The following is a 19,396-nucleotide window of genomic DNA, read 5'->3' as shown; positions in this document are numbered from 1 at the left end:
CAACACAACACACAATACCACACACCACACAACACACGCCACACAACACCCAGCACACAACACACCACACAACACAACACAACATAACACACACAACACACAACACACACCACACACCAAACACCACACACAACACACAACATCACACAACACACACAACACAACACGCCACACGCCACACACAACACAACACACAACAAACAACACAACACATTACATCAACACACCACACCACGCAACACACAACACACACAACACACAACACAACACACAACACAACACACAACAAGCAACACAACACACAATACCACACACCACACAACACACCACACCACGCAACACACAACACACACAACACACAACACAACACACAACACAACACACGCAATACAACACACCACACGCCACACACAACACACACCACACCACACACCACACACCACACACAACACACAACACAACACAACGCATTACATCACCACACAACACACCAAGCAACACACCACACACCACATCACACACCACATAACACACAAAACACAACACAACACACAACACAACACAACACACAACAAAACACACACAACACAACACCCAACACACCACACCACACAACATACGCCACACGCCACACACAACACACAACACAACACATTACATCAACACACAACACACCACGCAACACACAACACACCACACACCACACACAACAACACACAACACAACACACAACAAGCAACACAACACACAATACCACACACCACACAACACACAACACACACCACACAACACCCAACACACCACAACACAACACAACACACAACACACAACACGCAACACAACACACCACACACAACACACCACACAACACAACAAAACACAACACACAACACAACACACACAACACAACACATTACATCACCACACAACACATCACACACCAAACAACACACAAAACACAACACAACACAACACACAACACCACACAAAACACAACACACCACACACAACAACACACCACACGACACACACAACACACAGCACACAACACAACACACACAACACAACACACAGCACACCACACACAACACACACCACACCACACACCAAACAGCACACAACACACCACATTACATCAACACACAACACACCACGCAACACACCACACACCACACGACACACACAACACACAGCACACAACACAACATAACACACAACACAACACACAACACACGCCACACAACACCCAGCACACAACACACCACACAACACAACACAACATAACACACACAACACACAACACACACCACACACCAAACACCACACACAACATCACACAACACACACAACACACCACACAACACGCCACACGCCACACACAACACAACACACAACACACAACACAACACACCACACCACGCAACACACAACACACACAACACACAACACACACAACACACAACACAACACACAACACAACACACAACAAGCAACACAACACACAATACCACACACCACACAACACACAACACACGCCACACAACACCCAACACACAACACAACACACGCAATACAACACACCACACGCCACACACAACACACACCACACCACACACCACACACCACACACAACACACAACACAACACAACGCATTACATCACCACACAACACACCACGCAACACACCACACACCACATCACACACCACATAACACACAAAACACAACACAACACACAACAAAACACAACACACAACAAAACACACACAACACAACACCCAACACACCACACCACACAACATACGCCACACGCCACACACAACACAACACATTACATCAACACACAACACACCACGCAACACACAACACACCACACACCACACACAACAACACACAACACAACACACAACAAGCAACACAACACACAATACCACACACCACACAACACACAACACACACCACACAACACCCAACACACCACACAACACACAACACACAACACGCAACACAACACACCACACGCCACACACAACACACCACACAACACAACAAAACACAACACACAACACAACACAACACACACAACACAACACATTACATCACCACACAACACACCACGCAACACATCACACACCACACAACACACAAAACACAACACAACACAACACACAACACCACACAAAACACAACACACCACACACAACAACACACCACACGACACACACAACACACAGCACACAACACGCAAGACAACACACCACACGCCACACACAACACACACCACACCACACACAGCACACAACACACCACATTACATCAACACACAACACACCACGCAACACACCACACACCACATCACACAAAACACAACACACCACACAAAACAACACACACCACACAGCACACAACACACCACATTACATCAACACACAACACACCACGCAACACACCACACACCACATCACACAAAACACAACACACCACACAAAACAACACCACCCACCACACAACACACAACACCACACAACACACCACACACAACAACACACCACACACCACACACCACACAACACAACACACAACACACAATACCACACAACAAAAAACACACAACACAACACCCAACACACAACACACCACACCACACACACAACACAAAACACACAACACACACAACACAACACACAACACACCACATTACATCAACACACAACACACCACGCAACACACCACACACCACACGACACACACAACACACAGCACACAACACAACATAACACACAACACAACACACACAACACACAGCACACAACACGCAAGACAACACACCACACGCCACACACAACACACACCACACACAGCACACAACACACCACATTACATCAACACACAACACACCACGCAACACACAACACACCACACAGCACACACCACACACAACAACACAACACACAACAAGCAGCACAACACACAATACCACGCACCACACAACACACAACACAACACCCAGCACACACCACACCACACACAACACACAATACCATACAACACACAACACAACACAACACCCAACACCCAACACACAACACCACACAACACACACAACACAACACACAACACACAACACAACACACAACACGCCACACGCAACACAACACACAACACAACACATTATATCAACACACAACACACCAAGCAACACACAACACACACAACACAACACACAACACAACACACAACAAGCAACACAACACCCAACACACCACACACCACACAACACACCACACGCCACACAACACACCACACGCCACACACCACACAACACACAACACAACACACAACACACCACATTACATCACCACACAACACACCACGCAACACACCACACCCCACATCACACACCACATAACACACAAAACACAACACAACACAACACCACAACACACCACACGCCACACAAAACACACAACACAACACACAACACACAACACACAACACGCAACACAACACACGCCACACACAACACACACCACACCACACACACCACACCACACCACACAACACAAAACATAACACCACACACCACACACCACACAAAACAACACCACCCACCACACAACACACAACACACCACACAACAAACAACACACAACACCACACAACACACAACCCAACACACAACACACACCACAAAACACAACACACACCACAACACACAACACACCACACACAACAACACACCACACACCACACAACACAACACACAACACAACACACAATACACCACACGCCACACACAACACAACACACCACACAACACACAACACGCCACACACAACACAACACACAACACATTACATCAACACACAACACACAACACACCACGCAACACACCACATTACATCACCACACAACACACCACACAACATCACACACCACATAACACACAAAACACAACACAACACAACACACAACACAACACCCAAACCAACACACACACCCAAACCAACACACACACACACACACACACTCAAACACAACACACAACACACACACACACCCAAACCAACACACACACACACTCAAACACAAACCACAATACACTACACAACACACAACACGCCACAACACACCACAACACACAACACAAACACACAACACAACAAACAACACAACACACAACACACACAAAACCACACACAACACAACAAACAAAACACAACACACAACACAACCCAACACACAACACAACACAACCCAACACACAACACACAACACACCACACAACACTCCACACAACACAACACCACACACAACACACAACACCACACAAAACACAACACACAACACTCCACACACCACACAACACAACACCACACACAACATACAACACCACACAACACCACACACCACACACCACACGACACAACACCCAACACACAACACAACACAACACATACAAAACAACACAACACACAACACACAACACAACTCACACCACACCACACAACACAACACAACACACAACACAACATACAAAACAACACAACACACAACACACAACACACAACACAACAAATTGCCTTGCTGCTGGCATGGTTTACAGACACTTGAAATAGAGGCGATGGGTTACGAAAACGGCTATATTTACAGATTGGTAGCCCCGATTTGAAATCCGCCTTTTTCTATGAAGAGCAGAGAAGCAGGGGAAGAACTTTTTTCCTCAAAAATGCTCCGAAAGTGGTCAAAACGACCGTTGTTTGGGAAGGTTGAAAAACACGTGGTAATGCAGTTACAAAAACAGCTGTACCCGTAAGTTCCGTATGGAATATTTTGATTCTGCACACAGCTATGAATAGCAGAGAAGTAGACGAATATCCCATTCACTCTAACTTCTTGTCTAACTGGCTGCATTATTGGTCAAAATAGACACTGCTTGCCAAAATGTTACAGAAACTGATGTTGGTGCTGTTACTTAACCTCCTGTAACTTTTGATGCGAATATCATTTTTGTCTCCAAACATTTCTTGTCTAAGTGGTTGCAAAGTGGATTTATTAGCTGATTTGTGTCAAAAATGTCTTGATTTCACTTACAAAGAATGTCACTTGGAAGTGATGATGTCACAATGGGGCACTTGAGTTTCTTGAGAGATCCAATGAAAGCGGAAGGAGGACATATAAAGAGGACCAGAAAGTGAAAAACGGTGAATAAAACAAACTTAGGGAGGAGGCTTCTAATGTTAACATGCATGAAACCAAGGCTATTACCGTTACAGAAGTCATCAACAGAGAGCGCCTGGGGAATAGGAGTGGAGCTAGGCACTACAGGGCCTGGATTCACCTTTACATCGCCAGAGGAACAGGAGGATAAGGGTACAGCTAAAAGCAATAAGAATTGGTCGTCTAGAACGTCTGGAACAGAGAGTAAAAGGAGGTTTCTGGGGGCGATAAAATAGCTTCAAGGTATAATGTACAGACAAAGGTATGGTAGGATGTGAATGCAGTGGAGGTAAACCTAGGTATTGAGTGATAATGAGAGAGATATTGTCTCTAGAAACATCATTGAAACCAGGAACTAATAGGTTGGATAAGGTATAGTGAACAGGACTAGAGGCTCTACAGTGAAATAAGCCAATAAACACTAACCAGAACAGCAATGGACAAGGCATATAGTGATCAAAAAGGTCCAGTGAGTAGTGAGGTTGGTTGGGGTCACGGCGATTTAGACAGCTAGCTGGGCCATCGGCTAGGTCTGTTATTAGCCACCTCTTGCGTTTCCGTCGGTAGGATTAGTGGGGTTCCGTGTGGTAGAGGGGATGAATCCAATTCGCAAAAAAAAACAACAATAGACATAGTTATAGAGGCCCAAGAAAAAGAAAAATAAATAATACAAAAAATAAATTGTCCCGATAGGTCTATTCAGATAGCAGCCGATAAGACAGCCAACGGTTAGCGGACCGCAGATGGGCGTTCAGGTAACGTCGCGATGGAGGAGCCAGCCGGATAACTCCCTCGGGTAGATAACGTCGGTAGTCCAGTTGTGAAGGCCCGGTGGGGCTCCGCGTTGGCAGTAAAACGGGTCCGGATAGGTGATTGTAGCCCAGGAGTGACTGATGGAACTCTTCAGCTGGCTAGCTCCGGAATAATTGATGTTTGCTCCAGAATCGACGAAAGCCGATAGTCACACGGATAGCAGCTAGCTAACGATCCAGGTATAAATGTCCAGAGTTAGCGGTTGAAATCCGGGGACATGGAGAGAAAAATAGGTCCAGTATGTTCCGGTCTGAGCCGCGCCGTACAAAACTGGCGATCGATTTTCGAGCTAAAGGATAGCTGATGACCACAAACCGTGGTTAGCTGAATACTAACGATTAGCCAGTAAAGAAGTTAACTAGCTTCTGATTAGCTTCTGGCTAGCTTCTGGATTAGCTTCTGGCTAGCTTCTGGCTAGCTTCTGGTTAGCTTCTGGTTAGCTTCTATGGAGGATTACAGATTTGAGGTAAATAATACTTTCTTTTTTTTTTAACTATAAATTGGTGAGGCGGGTTGCAGGGGAGTGTTTTGAAGATGAGTTTTCTGGAAAATAAAATAAAAAAATATATATTAAAAGGTATGCGAAGAAAGTTGTAAATATATATATATATATATATATATATATATATATATATATATATATATGTACGGGACACGACAAGACAAGGACAAAAGACGTCTGAACTGCTATGCCATCTTGATGAGCACAGTTATGATTATGATTCGAGAGTGTGTTGATATCAGTGTGTTTAATATCAGTGACATCGTTTGCAAACTCCCCTCCCTGGTACAGTGCCTTGCGAAAGTATTCGGCCCCCTTGAACTTTGCAACCTTTTGCCACATTTCAGGCTTCAAAAATAAAGATATAAAACTGTATTTTTTTGTGAAGAATCAACAACAAGTGGGACACAATCATGAAGTGGAACGACATTTATTGGATATTTCAAACTTTTTTAACAAATCAAAAACTGAAAAATTGGGCGTGCAAAATTATTCAGCCCCTTTACTTTCAGTGCAGAAAACTCTCTCCAGAAGTTCAGTGGGGATCTCTGAATGATCCAATGTTGACCTAAATGACTAATGATGATAAATACAATCCACCTGTGTGTAATCAAGTCTCCGTATAAATGCACCTGCACTGCGATAGTCTCAGAGGTCCGTTAAAAGCGCAGAGAGCATCATGAAGAACAAGGAACACACCAGACAGGTCCGAGATACTGTTGTGAAGAAGTTTAAAGCCGGATTTGGATACAAAAAGATTTCCCAAGCTTTAAACATCCCAAGGAGCACTGTGCAAGCGATAATATTGAAATGGAAGGAGTATCAGACCACTGCAAATCCAACCTCCGAGGCTTTTCTCTATCAGGCCCAATCAATCAGAACATTTTATTTCCTCCATCTTTGAATGATGGGGCTTTTGGCATTTGGCACTCACTAGGCCTTTCCTCGCTAGCCCAATTATTATTTGATGGTACATTTGCCTCTTTTTCTCAGCTGCAGGAAAAGTTCAATCTCCCCCAATCCCACTTTTTCCGCTATCTCCAGACTAGAAACTTTGTCAGGGCTAATACACCTGGATTTCCCAATGGGCCTGCGAATACAGCTATAGAGAGCATCTTGGAGCTGAACAAGCTTCCTAGGGGCGCAATTTCAATTTCAGATGTATATGCAATCATTCATGACTTACAGAACCCTTCTTTGGTGCCTTTAAAGACTCGATGGGAAAAGGATTTGGGGGAGGAACTTGGGGAAGACGCCTGGGAATCTGTGCTGCACAGGGTGCACTCGTCCTCTTTTAGCACTAGACACAGCCTCATTCAATTCAAGGTGGTTCACCGTATCCACTGGTCGGGGGCCAAACTTGGAAGAATATTCTCTGATTTTGATCCTACCTGTGTCAGATGTAAGGTGGAACCAGCCACACTGTAGCATATGTTTTGGGGCTGTCATAAACTGTCAGGTTTCTGGGAATTAATATTTAAATGTTTCTCTGATATATATGACACTGTTATAGATCCGTCTCCCCTTACAGCCCTTTTTGGAGTACTGCCCATGGGTACCCCCCTATCAAGAATCCAGTCGGACACTGTTGCTTATACAACTCTTTTAGCTAGACGGCTAATACTACAGAACTGGAAGATGGCAGCTCCCCCATCTTATAAATATTGGGTGAGGGATGTGTTGTGCTCTTGGAAACTAGAAAAAATTCAATTCAATTCACGTGGGAACCCCAAACTGTTTGATGAGGCTTGGTCTCCATTCCGGTCTTACTTTAAACAGTCCATCCTCTGATGGCATTCCAATTAATACTAAAATAAGTCTGTGACTTAAGGGTTGGGGGAGTCTCTCTCTGTGTTTTTGCTGGGGGGGGATTAAGATCCATGTGCTTATTGATTGTGGTCCGCAGATGCCTTGTTCATCTTGCCCAGGCAGAGACTGAAGTGTGAGCTTGTTTTTCCCAGTTATTTTTACATTTTGTTCACGCCTACATGAATAATAATTTTTTTAAATTTTTATTATAAAGCATTGTAAACTTTTTTTTTGTCCAGTGGATGGTCGGTCTGTGGCCATGACTCTCTGTGAGTGGTTGCATTTCTCCACCCTTATCCCTTGACTGTTTACAGGAACAATGGTGAGATGTTTGCCCTGTCCCTGTACTATAGATTGCCCTTTAACCTCTGTAGCCTTCTGCACGGTGTGTTTAACTTGTCTAAAGTATGGTATCTTTAAAGCAATTTTTTTATTTGTATTTTTATTTGTATTTAATTATTTTTTCTAGTTGAGTATATTATTTATATTGCTTTGTCTTGTCTGTATGTGTGTATGTTCAAAACTTAATAAACAGAGTTTAAAAAAAAAAAAAAAAAAAAAAAAGACCACTGCAAATCTACCAAGACCTGGTAGACCTGGCCGTCCCTCTAAACTTTCAGCTCATACAAGGAGAAGACTGATCAGAGATGCAGCCAAGAGGCCCATGATCACTCTGGATGAACTGCAGAGATCTACAGCTGAGGTGAGAGACTCTGTCCTCTGACATACCCCAAGCGACTTACAGCTGTAATCGCAGCAAAAGGTGGCGCTACAAAGTATTAACTTAAGGGGGCTGAATAATTTTGCACGCCCAATTTTTCAGTTTTTGATTTGTTAAAAAAGTTTGAAATATCCCAGAAATGTCGTTCCACTTCATGATTGTGTCCCACTTGTTGTTGATTCTTCACAAAAAAATACAGTTTTATATCTTTATGTTTGAAGCCTGAAATGTGGCAAAAGGTCGCAAAGTTCAAGGGGGCCGAATACTTTCGCAAGGCAGTGTAAGTGATGATGAAAAAGTTTGTTGGTGATTATTGAAGCGATCTTTGTTCCCAATCTGTCCTCCAAGGGTTCAGCAATTACCCATCTTCTGAAGAGGTCAGTCATGTTTAGGGCTTCTCAAAAGGGCCTATAGATAGATTCCCAGGATAGACCATGCCTAACTTCGATAGGATGCATCACAGGGCCCGTGTTTTCATGTTATAGTAGAGTTGACACTCTGCACTCCTCAACCTTATAGAATGTGAAAACATCGTACATTAGATATAACAAAGGCAAACGCTCTTTCGTCTTAATCTATAATAACTGCATTAGCACAGTTACAAAACAAGTTGATTTGATCCTGGATGCTGATTGGTTGATAGCAGGGAGTTATTGCGCCACAATCCCCCATATTCCACTCTTAATACCTGTTGACAGCAGTTAAATGTATCAATGTGTATCCACTGTCCCACAGCCCAGCCAGTGAATTTATAAACTTAATATCTCATTTAATAAATAGGCATCTAGACAATATTTATTCCCCATGCTACAAGCATAGCATTTGGTTTGGTACACCAGGTGATAACATAAACCTCGCTGTGTGCCTATCCTACCTATGAAATATGTTGCAGTTTGCTGTCATTTCAGCTACTTGTTGTGACTGTGTTACGCTTTAACGCTAAATTCCCGCAATGCGGATTGAATTGGCTAGCTAGCAAAATAGAAGTAACGTTAGCTTGTGATTGTTAAGATGACGCCGAAGAGGATGGCTGACATTTTACATGCTCCTAACCAATAGTGCTATTTTGTTCATTTTTTTGCATCGTTTGTAACTTATTTTCTACATAATATTGCTGCTACCGTCTAATATGACCAGAAATAACCTCTGGACACCAGAACAGCTTACAGACGGTAGGCAATTAAGGTCACAGTTACGAAAACTTAGGACACTAAAGAGGCCTTTCTACTGACTCTGAAAAACACAGAAAGTGTCACTGTAGTGTCCAAAACGTATTTCATGCTGTCAGGAATTCCTTTGGCAGCAAGAGCCTCTCGGTGGATGCTGCAGTCTACCCAAGTGGCGTCAGGAGCAACTGCCTACACATGCGTTACCACTCCACTATGTCTCCCTGTCATGGCTTTTGCGCCATCAGTACAGATGTAACACATCTTGACCACCAAAGTCCATTTGATGTCACAAAGCTGTCCAGTACTTTAAACACTTGGATTGAAACGATCAGATGGAGACATCGGAAGCACTATCCCATTAGAAGAGGTTGAGTATTCCGATATTTACTGAAAACTGTAGAATGACAGCACGGAAATGCTGGGAGAGTCAAATTATGCAAGAGGCAGCATAATGTTGACGTTATCCAGTGGGTGTTTCTGGCACAATTCCCAGGTAGGATGACACAACTGAGATTACTACCAGATGTGAATTTCAGTGTTGTAGGAAACTGACAGCTGTAACCCAGTCTTTCTCTACCTCTATAAAAACTACCATTGGTCCATATTAGTTGATGATTAATATTATAGTAATATGGTTGAATGTTAGTACAATAGTATGCCAAAATGTAGCACTGAAAATAGCCAAGGAATATACAACAATTATACAACTGATACTAAAACTGCAACAGCTGTCATATCTATGCTAACTAAGGTTGACTGAGTGATGATGTTCTCACGTTGAGAGAAGAGTTGATGGCTGACTCGGACGGGTAGACGATGTAAGTAGAGCAGCGGGAAGCCGAGACCCTGCGAGGTGCGCTGCAGCCGGAGCATCTTGGGGCCAGGCCAGGAGAAGCGCTCACTCCCACGCCCGGGAGTGAGCTATGGTCACGCCCGCTCTGGTCACGCCCATCCTGCTGTTTGGCCTGAGAAAAACATATAGAGGGATAGATGGAATATTAATATGGTTAATGTGACCTTTGAGATAATCCACTCAAAGTAGGACAGATAGATGAACATGTTTTCCTCTTACATACTTCTGCTAGTGTAATTGACAATTCAGTCACAGACGAAAACATTAATATCTGGAGGTGGCCTTAGACTTTACTAATTTAATTTATTATCCTCCTAGAGGGAGAAGGTGCTTTGAATGAATTGAAACTGTGAAGGATGCAGCAGAAAGATTCAGCAGAAAGGCAAAGAGGGAGAAAGAGCGACACAGTCAGACATGACATCCGCAGCACACCCATAAGATTTAGACATAAGAAATCTAGTCTAATTTAGATCTCCCAATAGGAGACCTTCAGTACAGATGTCATAGTAAGATATTAAAACTGCAATCAGCAGTTGAAACAATAACAAAGAAATCCTTGCCCCTGTTTCACTAAAAAGCTGAGGGATGGGGGTGGATAAATGTCATCACTCTCAAATTCACAGACTGAGCTAGGACTGACCATCCAAGATACATTTTTGTTGTTGTTGTTGTTGTTGTTTTAACCATGTTTTGAGGCTATATAGTGTGTGTTTACATTTACTTTGTTTACAAACATTGGAATAAAACAACCTTATATTTTGATGGGTTACGACAGTTGAACTCATGACGCATTTATAAGTTAGCCCATATCCTTCAAGAATAAATGGGTACATATCATTCATTTATTTATCTAAAAATTGATTTAGCAACTGGTGATTGCCCCTTTAGCAGCAGTCATCAGGTTCACAAGGCCACAATTTACAAGTGATGAGAACATGGCATCAAATCCCCACTATACTCTCAATGTGTTCCTTGACACTGGAGATAGTAAATAAGCTTTACTCAAACAGAGCTCTCTGTTTTCACAGATAAAACACATTGAGTGAGAGTTAATTTGGCATATTTTCACAAATATTAAATCAAATGAAGTTACATGAAATGTAATAAAGACTCAGTATGTTGACATGGCTACGGTTCTACTAAGCAGTCAGAAAGGTAAGAAATTAAACAAAGAAGTTAATTCCAGGACAGGACATAGCTCTGTATACTTTGTGTTCAGTGCTGTCATCAGAGAACGGCTAAGCTGGATCTTCTAATTGAATTCCTCGTAGGCTAATACATCACATCTTGATGCAATAAGAGTTTGATGTTGGTAGAGTTGAAGAGCAGTGAAATAATACAATTTTGTATAATGACAAACTTTTGGATGCAGTTGACTTTGAGACAGAGCTCCAACATCCAAGAAGTCTGAAAAATCACAGATTCTGTTCCACACACTTTCCAATTAGGCTATGTGTCACGGATACCAACCACAACTAACCATTCGAAGACTGTTCTAGATGTAACTACACCAGGTAAAAGAAACAGGACTTTCCGCTAGTCTCTAATGTGTATCATGGCGACGGTAACCATGCAGAAAACATTGATTAACCCCAGCCTACTTATGTGACCCTCTTTTCCTGAACATGACATCACACAGACACACACAATAAGCTACACTGTAATCTATCCTGCCTGGTATGTCACAGGCATGTAAAACACATTGCATAAAGAATCCACTCGCCAGGGAAAAGTCCTACAGTATTTCACAACCAAAATTCAATGAGAAAGCCACATGATGGCCTCTTGCCTCTTGTATAATGCCTGCGCCGTAAGACTGATATCATATTCATCATCAAACTAATGGTTTGCTCAGCCCACACCACCACAGGGTGTGCGTTAGTGGTCGCCTTTGAAACACCACAGTGACTAAGGGCCAACTACGGGCCTGTCAAACAGTCCTCACTGCAGCCTCAGATCAGCGTTCTCCATAGGACATGAGCAGAGAGTTTGTCTTCAGTGGGCTCCAAAACACTGCCTCCCCCCCTCTCTAAGCTTTCCCCCATCTCTGTCCTCAAATCGCTCGCTTTCTCACCCAACTCCACACCTCTGTGTGTGTCTCTGCAGCAGATATAGGAGTCTCAAGAGAATGGGCTGGGCTTGTACATAACTGTTGGCCTGGTGAGATCACTCGCAACTCTGCTTAGAAACACACACACACACATACACACACAGAAAATAAGGGGAGAGGAGAGGGGGAGAAAGGGGGTTGTGGAGAGGAACGAGGACTTAAAAAAAGCTTCAGCCAAGACATCAATGCAGTTCGAAATCTGTAGTCACTTTGACCAAGTAATTTTTATGCAGTGTGATGCACATCATACCAACGTATACTCAGTTACAGTTTATTAGGCACACCCATCTAGTACCATGTCAGACTCCCCTGTAGCCCATGAAGGGATGCACCTGATCAGCAACAATGTTCAGATACGCTGTGGCGTTCAAGCATTGCTCAGTTGCTATCAAGGGTCCTAATGTGTGCCAGAAAAACATTCCCCACACCATACACCGTGCATGTACCGTTGACACCAAGCAGGATGGGGCCATGCTGCTTACGCCAAATCCTGACTCTGCCATCAGCATGGCGCAACAAGAATCGGGAATCATTGAACCAGGCAATATTTTTCCACTCATCAATTGTCCAGTGTTGGTGATCGCGTGTGTAAGATTTTTTTTTATTTAAAATTGAATTATATTATGTCCGTTAAGAACAAATTCTCATTTACAAAGACGGCCTACTGGGGAACAGTGGGTTAACTTCACTAGGGTAGGGGGAAGCATTCGGAATTTTGGATGAAAAGCATGCCCAAATTAAACTGTCTGCTACTCAGTCCCAGAATATAGGATATGCATATAATTAGTAGATTTGGATAGAAACCACTCTAACGTTTCCAAAACTGTTAAAATAATGTCTGTGAGTATAACAGAGCTGATATGGCAGGCGAAAACCAGAGAAAAATCCAACAAGGATGTACTATTATTTTGAAATCCTGGAATTAGTGCACGCGCCTTCTGCATTCGGATTATGGACAAGACGCGCAAACAAAAAGGAGGTTTTTGCTCATAAAGAGGGACATTATCGAACAAAACAAACATTTATTGTCTAACATGGAGACCTGGGAGTGCCACCAGATGAAGATCATCAAAGGTATGTGATTAATTTTAATGGTATTTCTGACTTTTGTGACACTCCTTGGCTGGAAAATGGCTGTATGTGTTTCTGTGGCTAGCTAATATAATCGCAAAGTGTGCTTTCGCCGTAAAGTGTTATTGAAATCTGACGCAGCGGTTGCATTAAGGAGAAGTTTATCTATATTTCCATGAAAACACTTGTATAGTTTATCAATGTTTATGATGAGTATTTCTGTCATTTTATGTGGCTCTCTGCACTTTCACCGAATGTTTGTTTGAGACAATGCATTTCTGAACACAACGCCCCAATGTAAACTCAGATTTTTGGATATAAATATGAACTTTACCGAACAAAACATACATGTATTGTGTAACATGAAGTCCTATGAGTGTCATCTGATGAAGATCATCAAAGGTTAGTGATTAATTTAATCTATATTTCTGCTTTTGTGAATCCTCTCTTTATCTGGAAAAAATGGCTGTGTTATTCTGTGAATAGGCACTCACCTAACATAATCGTTTGGTTTGCTTTCGTCATAAAGCCTTTTTGAAATCGGACACTGTGGCTGGATTTACAACAAGTGTATCTTTAAAATGGTGTAAAATACATGTATGTTTGAGGAATTTTAATTATGGAATTTCTGTTGTTTTGAATTTGCACCCTGCAGTTTCACTGGCTGTTGACGAGGTGGGACACTACCGTCCCACGTACTATAGAGAGGTTAACCTTTTGTGACTAGGGGACAGTATTTTCATTTTTGGAAAAATAACGTTCCCATAGTAAACGGGATATTTTGTCAGGACAAGATGCTAGAATATGCATATAATTGACAGCTTATGATAGAAAACACTCTAACGTTTCCAAAACAGGGAATTCATGATTAATGGGTCAGAGACATGGTAGGAATTTCAGTCCGGGACTGACACAGTGGTTTGACCTTTAAAAGTTGCGTCATACAGTGGCACACCTTGCAGGCTGCTGCAGCATTCTGTGGCACGTTATCTATTTGTCAGCCAAGATATTGCTAGTTTGACCACCAGATGGCATCTTTGAGAAGCATTTGACAGTCTTCCATATTGCAAGCACCGGGATTCAATTCCCCGACGGGGGGGGGAAGAATTTGTTCTTAATATCATACTCAAATTCCACTGATTTAAAAACTCGGTCCTCCAAAAAATGGAGAGCATACGTATAACGTTAGCTAGCTAGCCAGCTAATGTTAGCTAGCTAACAGTACACTTTAACTTGACATTAGGTTTATGCAGTTATAGTACGTGATTTTTTAAAAAGCCGCCTATGTTACCTAAACATACTGACCAGCTCCAATAGACAGACGCAGGCTATATGGTCATCTCTCGGCATGTCCAGCCCACTTGTTATCTCAGCCAATCCTGGCTATCGGGAAGGTTGCTCACTTTTTCTGTGGCTGAACCAACTAACCTTGTAATTTAAACTAATGTCTGCGACATTAGTTTAACTAACTGAAATGGCAGGCGAAACCCCGAGGACAAACCATAAAAATAAAAAAATTCAGCATACCACTGATTTCAATGGCTGGCACTTTTATAATAGGGGGAAATTGTCCCAGAATGCAGTTCCTAGGGCTTCCACTAGATGTCAACAGTCTTTAGAAAGAGTTTCAGGCTGGTTTTTGGAAAAATTAGGGAGAAGTTGTAGTTTTTCTAAGTGGCTCCCATTTTGGCAGTAGTGTTTCCAACCGCATTGCCGAGAGAGTGCGTTCTTTTTGTTTATCTCCGGTAAAGACAATAACGATTCTCCGTCTTAAATTTGATCGTTTATTTGCATATTAGGGTACCTAAAGTTTGATTATAAACGTTGATTGACTTGTTTGGATCAGTTTATTGGAAACGTTTGGGATTCATTTAGTATGCACTTTGAAGGAGAGAAACCGAGAAGATTATGGACTGAAGCGCGCCAGCTAAACTGAGTTTTTATGGATTTAAAGAAGGACTTTATCGAACAAAAGGAACATTGTAATGTAACTGGGACCTTTTGGAGTGCCAACAGAAGAAGATCTTCAAAGGTAAGGCATATATAATATAGCTATTTCTGACTTTCATGTCGCAACTCCCTGGTTGAAAATGATTTGTTATGCATTTGTGTGCTGGGCGCTGTCCTCAGATAATAGCATGGTTTGCTTTCACCGTAAAGCCTTTTTGAAATTTGACATGGCGGCTGGATTAACAACAAGTTAAGCTTTATTTTGATGTGTTGCACTTGTGATTTCATGAAAGTTAAATATTTATAGTAATTTAATTTGAATTTCGCGCTCTGAAATTTCACCGGATGTTGGCCAGATGGGACGCTAGCATCCCAATGATCCGCAAGAAGTTAACCGTTTTAGAAACTTTAGAGTGTTTTCTATCCAAACCTACCAATTATATGCATATCCTAGCTTCTGGGCCTGAGTAGCAGGCAGTTTACTTTGGGCACGCTTTTCATCCGCACGTCAAAATACCGCCCCCTATCCCAAAGGGGTTTTAAGGAAGAGTGTTTTGAATACTGATGCTAACCTTTCTGGTTATAACCTTTTCTGACAAGACAGATCTTCCAAAGGTCGGCGAGTGGCAATCTTTACCAAGGATTTCATTCAGTGCTCTGTCTGTCCCCAAACAATTTGATTTGCAGGGGTTAAGCATTAACTTCACTAGGGTAGGGGGCAGCATTCAGAATTTTGGATGAAAAGTGTGCCCAAATTAAATTGCCTGCTACTCAGGCCCAGAAGCTACGATATGTATATAATTCGTAGATTTGGATAGATACACTCCAAAGTTTCCAAAACAGTTAAAAATATTGTCTGTGAATGTAACAGAACTGATTTGGCAGGCGAAAATCTGCGAAAAATCCATCCAGGTAGTAGGATTTATATTTTTGTAGTTTTCTATTCAATGCCATTACAGTATCCATTGACTTAGGACTCAAATTGCAGTTCCTATGCCTTCCACTTGATGTCAACAGTCTTTAGAAATGGTTTCAGGCTTGAATTCTGAAAAATGAGGGAGTAAGACCAGTCTGGATGACTAGACCCTAAAGTGTCAAAGAGCTTTTTCATGCGCACTCCTGAGAGCGCACCTTTCTTGTTTACCTTTTATATTGACGACGCTATTGTCCGATGGAATATTATCGATTATTTATGCAAAAAAATTCAGCATCGTTTGACATGTTTCTATGAACTTTATGGATACAATTTGGATTTTTTTGGTCTGCCTGTTGTAACTGCGATTGAGACTGTGGATTACTGAAGAAAACGAGCGAAACAAAACTGAGATTTTTGGATATAAAGAGAGACTTTATCGAACAAAACAAACATTTATTGAGTAAATTAATGTCTTCTGAGTGCAACCATATGAAGATCATTAAAGGTAAGTGATTCATTTTATCTCTATTTCTGTGTTGTGTAACTCTTCTACTTGGCTGGTTTACTGTTTGTATAGATTGTCTGCTGGGCGATGTTCTCAAATAATCGCATGGTATGCTTTCACCGTAAAGCCTTTTTGAAATCTGACAACATGGTTGGATTCACAAGAAGTTAATCTTTAAACCTACGTATAACACATTTAGAATATTTAACACTTTTTTTAATATAACACTTTTTGCATTTTTATAATGAGTATTTCTGTTTTTGAATTTGGCGCTCTGCAATTTCACTGGATGTTGGCCAACTTTTAATGAGCAGGCCTTCCTTCATGAACTTGCCTCTGTAAAATGGTATAGAGTCTCTTTTATGATATTTTCAGTGGTATTGTTGGCAAACACGCCCCCATAAAGAAAACTAGGATTAAAAACAGGTTTAGCCCCTGGTTCGACCATGATCTTGCAGAGATCCAACTCAAGAATTGCATTTTGCGAAAGGCTCGGCACACGCATACTCGGGCTGACTGACTATCGTTCAGGTAAATTAGAACTACGTGCACTCAGGCTATCCGGAAGGCCAAAGTTAGTTACTTTAAACTTGACCCCCAAAAAACATCTGGGTCAAATGGCTTAGACCCTTTCTTCTTTAACTGCGTCCCACTTGAAATAAAACAGGGAAAATGCAGCACGGCAAATTCAAAAAATGATATAAAAATCTAACTTTCATTAAATCACACATGTAAGATACTCAATTAAAGCTCGTTGTGAATAAAGCCAACATATCAGATTTAAAAAAACTTTTTGGCGAAAGTATAAGAAGCTATTATCTATATAGCACAATGTCAACAAAGAGAGTAGCATATAATTGAACCCTGCAGGCGCAACACAAAACACTGAAATAAAATATAAAACATGCATTACCTTTGATGAGCTTCTTTTGTTGGCACTCCAATATGTCCCATAAATCACAATTGGTCCTTTTGTTCGATTAATTCCGTCCATATGTATCCAAATGTCCATTTATTTGACGCGTTTGATCCAGAAAAAAACAGCTGCCAAAAAACGCAACGTCACTACAAAACATTTCAAAAGTTGCCTATAAACTTTGCCAAAATACTTCAAACTACTTTTGTAATACAACTTTAGGTATTTTTAAACGTTAATAATCGATCAAATTGTAGACGAGGCTATCTGTGTTCAAAACAGGAAGTAAACAAACCATGCTCCTTTTTACGTCTTGCGCAACTCTCAATAGTGTAACGTTGTTCCAGGATGTGCTTCTTCTTTGTTGCACAAATGAATAACCTCGACCAAATTCTAAAGACTGGTGACATCCAGTGGAAGCGGTAGGAACTGAAAACAGGTTCCTATGAAATATCCCTAGGCAAAGACAACTCAGGGAACAGTCAGAGGCAAAAAAAATAAAAAATCTGAACAGTTAGTCCTCGGGGTTTTGCCTGCTACATAAGTTCTGTTATACTCACAGACATGATTCAAACAGTTTTAGAAACGTCAGAGTGTTTTCTATCTGCATCTACTAATAATATGCATATTTTATATTCGTGGCATGAGTAGCAGGAAGTTGAAATTGGGCACGCTATTTATCCAAAAGTGAAAATGCTGCCCCCTATACCTTAAGAGGTTATTAACTTCTCTAGGGACGGTAGCATCCCACCTGACCAACATCCAGTGAAATTGCAGAGCGCCAAATTCAAAAACAGATATACTCATATCACAAATTCATAAAAGTGTTAAAAAAAGTGTTA

Source organism: Oncorhynchus clarkii, chromosome 31, assembly GCF_045791955.1.
Source record: "Oncorhynchus clarkii lewisi isolate Uvic-CL-2024 chromosome 31, UVic_Ocla_1.0, whole genome shotgun sequence".
NCBI lineage: Eukaryota > Metazoa > Chordata > Actinopteri > Salmoniformes > Salmonidae > Oncorhynchus > Oncorhynchus clarkii.
Note: the sequence above shows the minus strand (reverse complement) of the source record.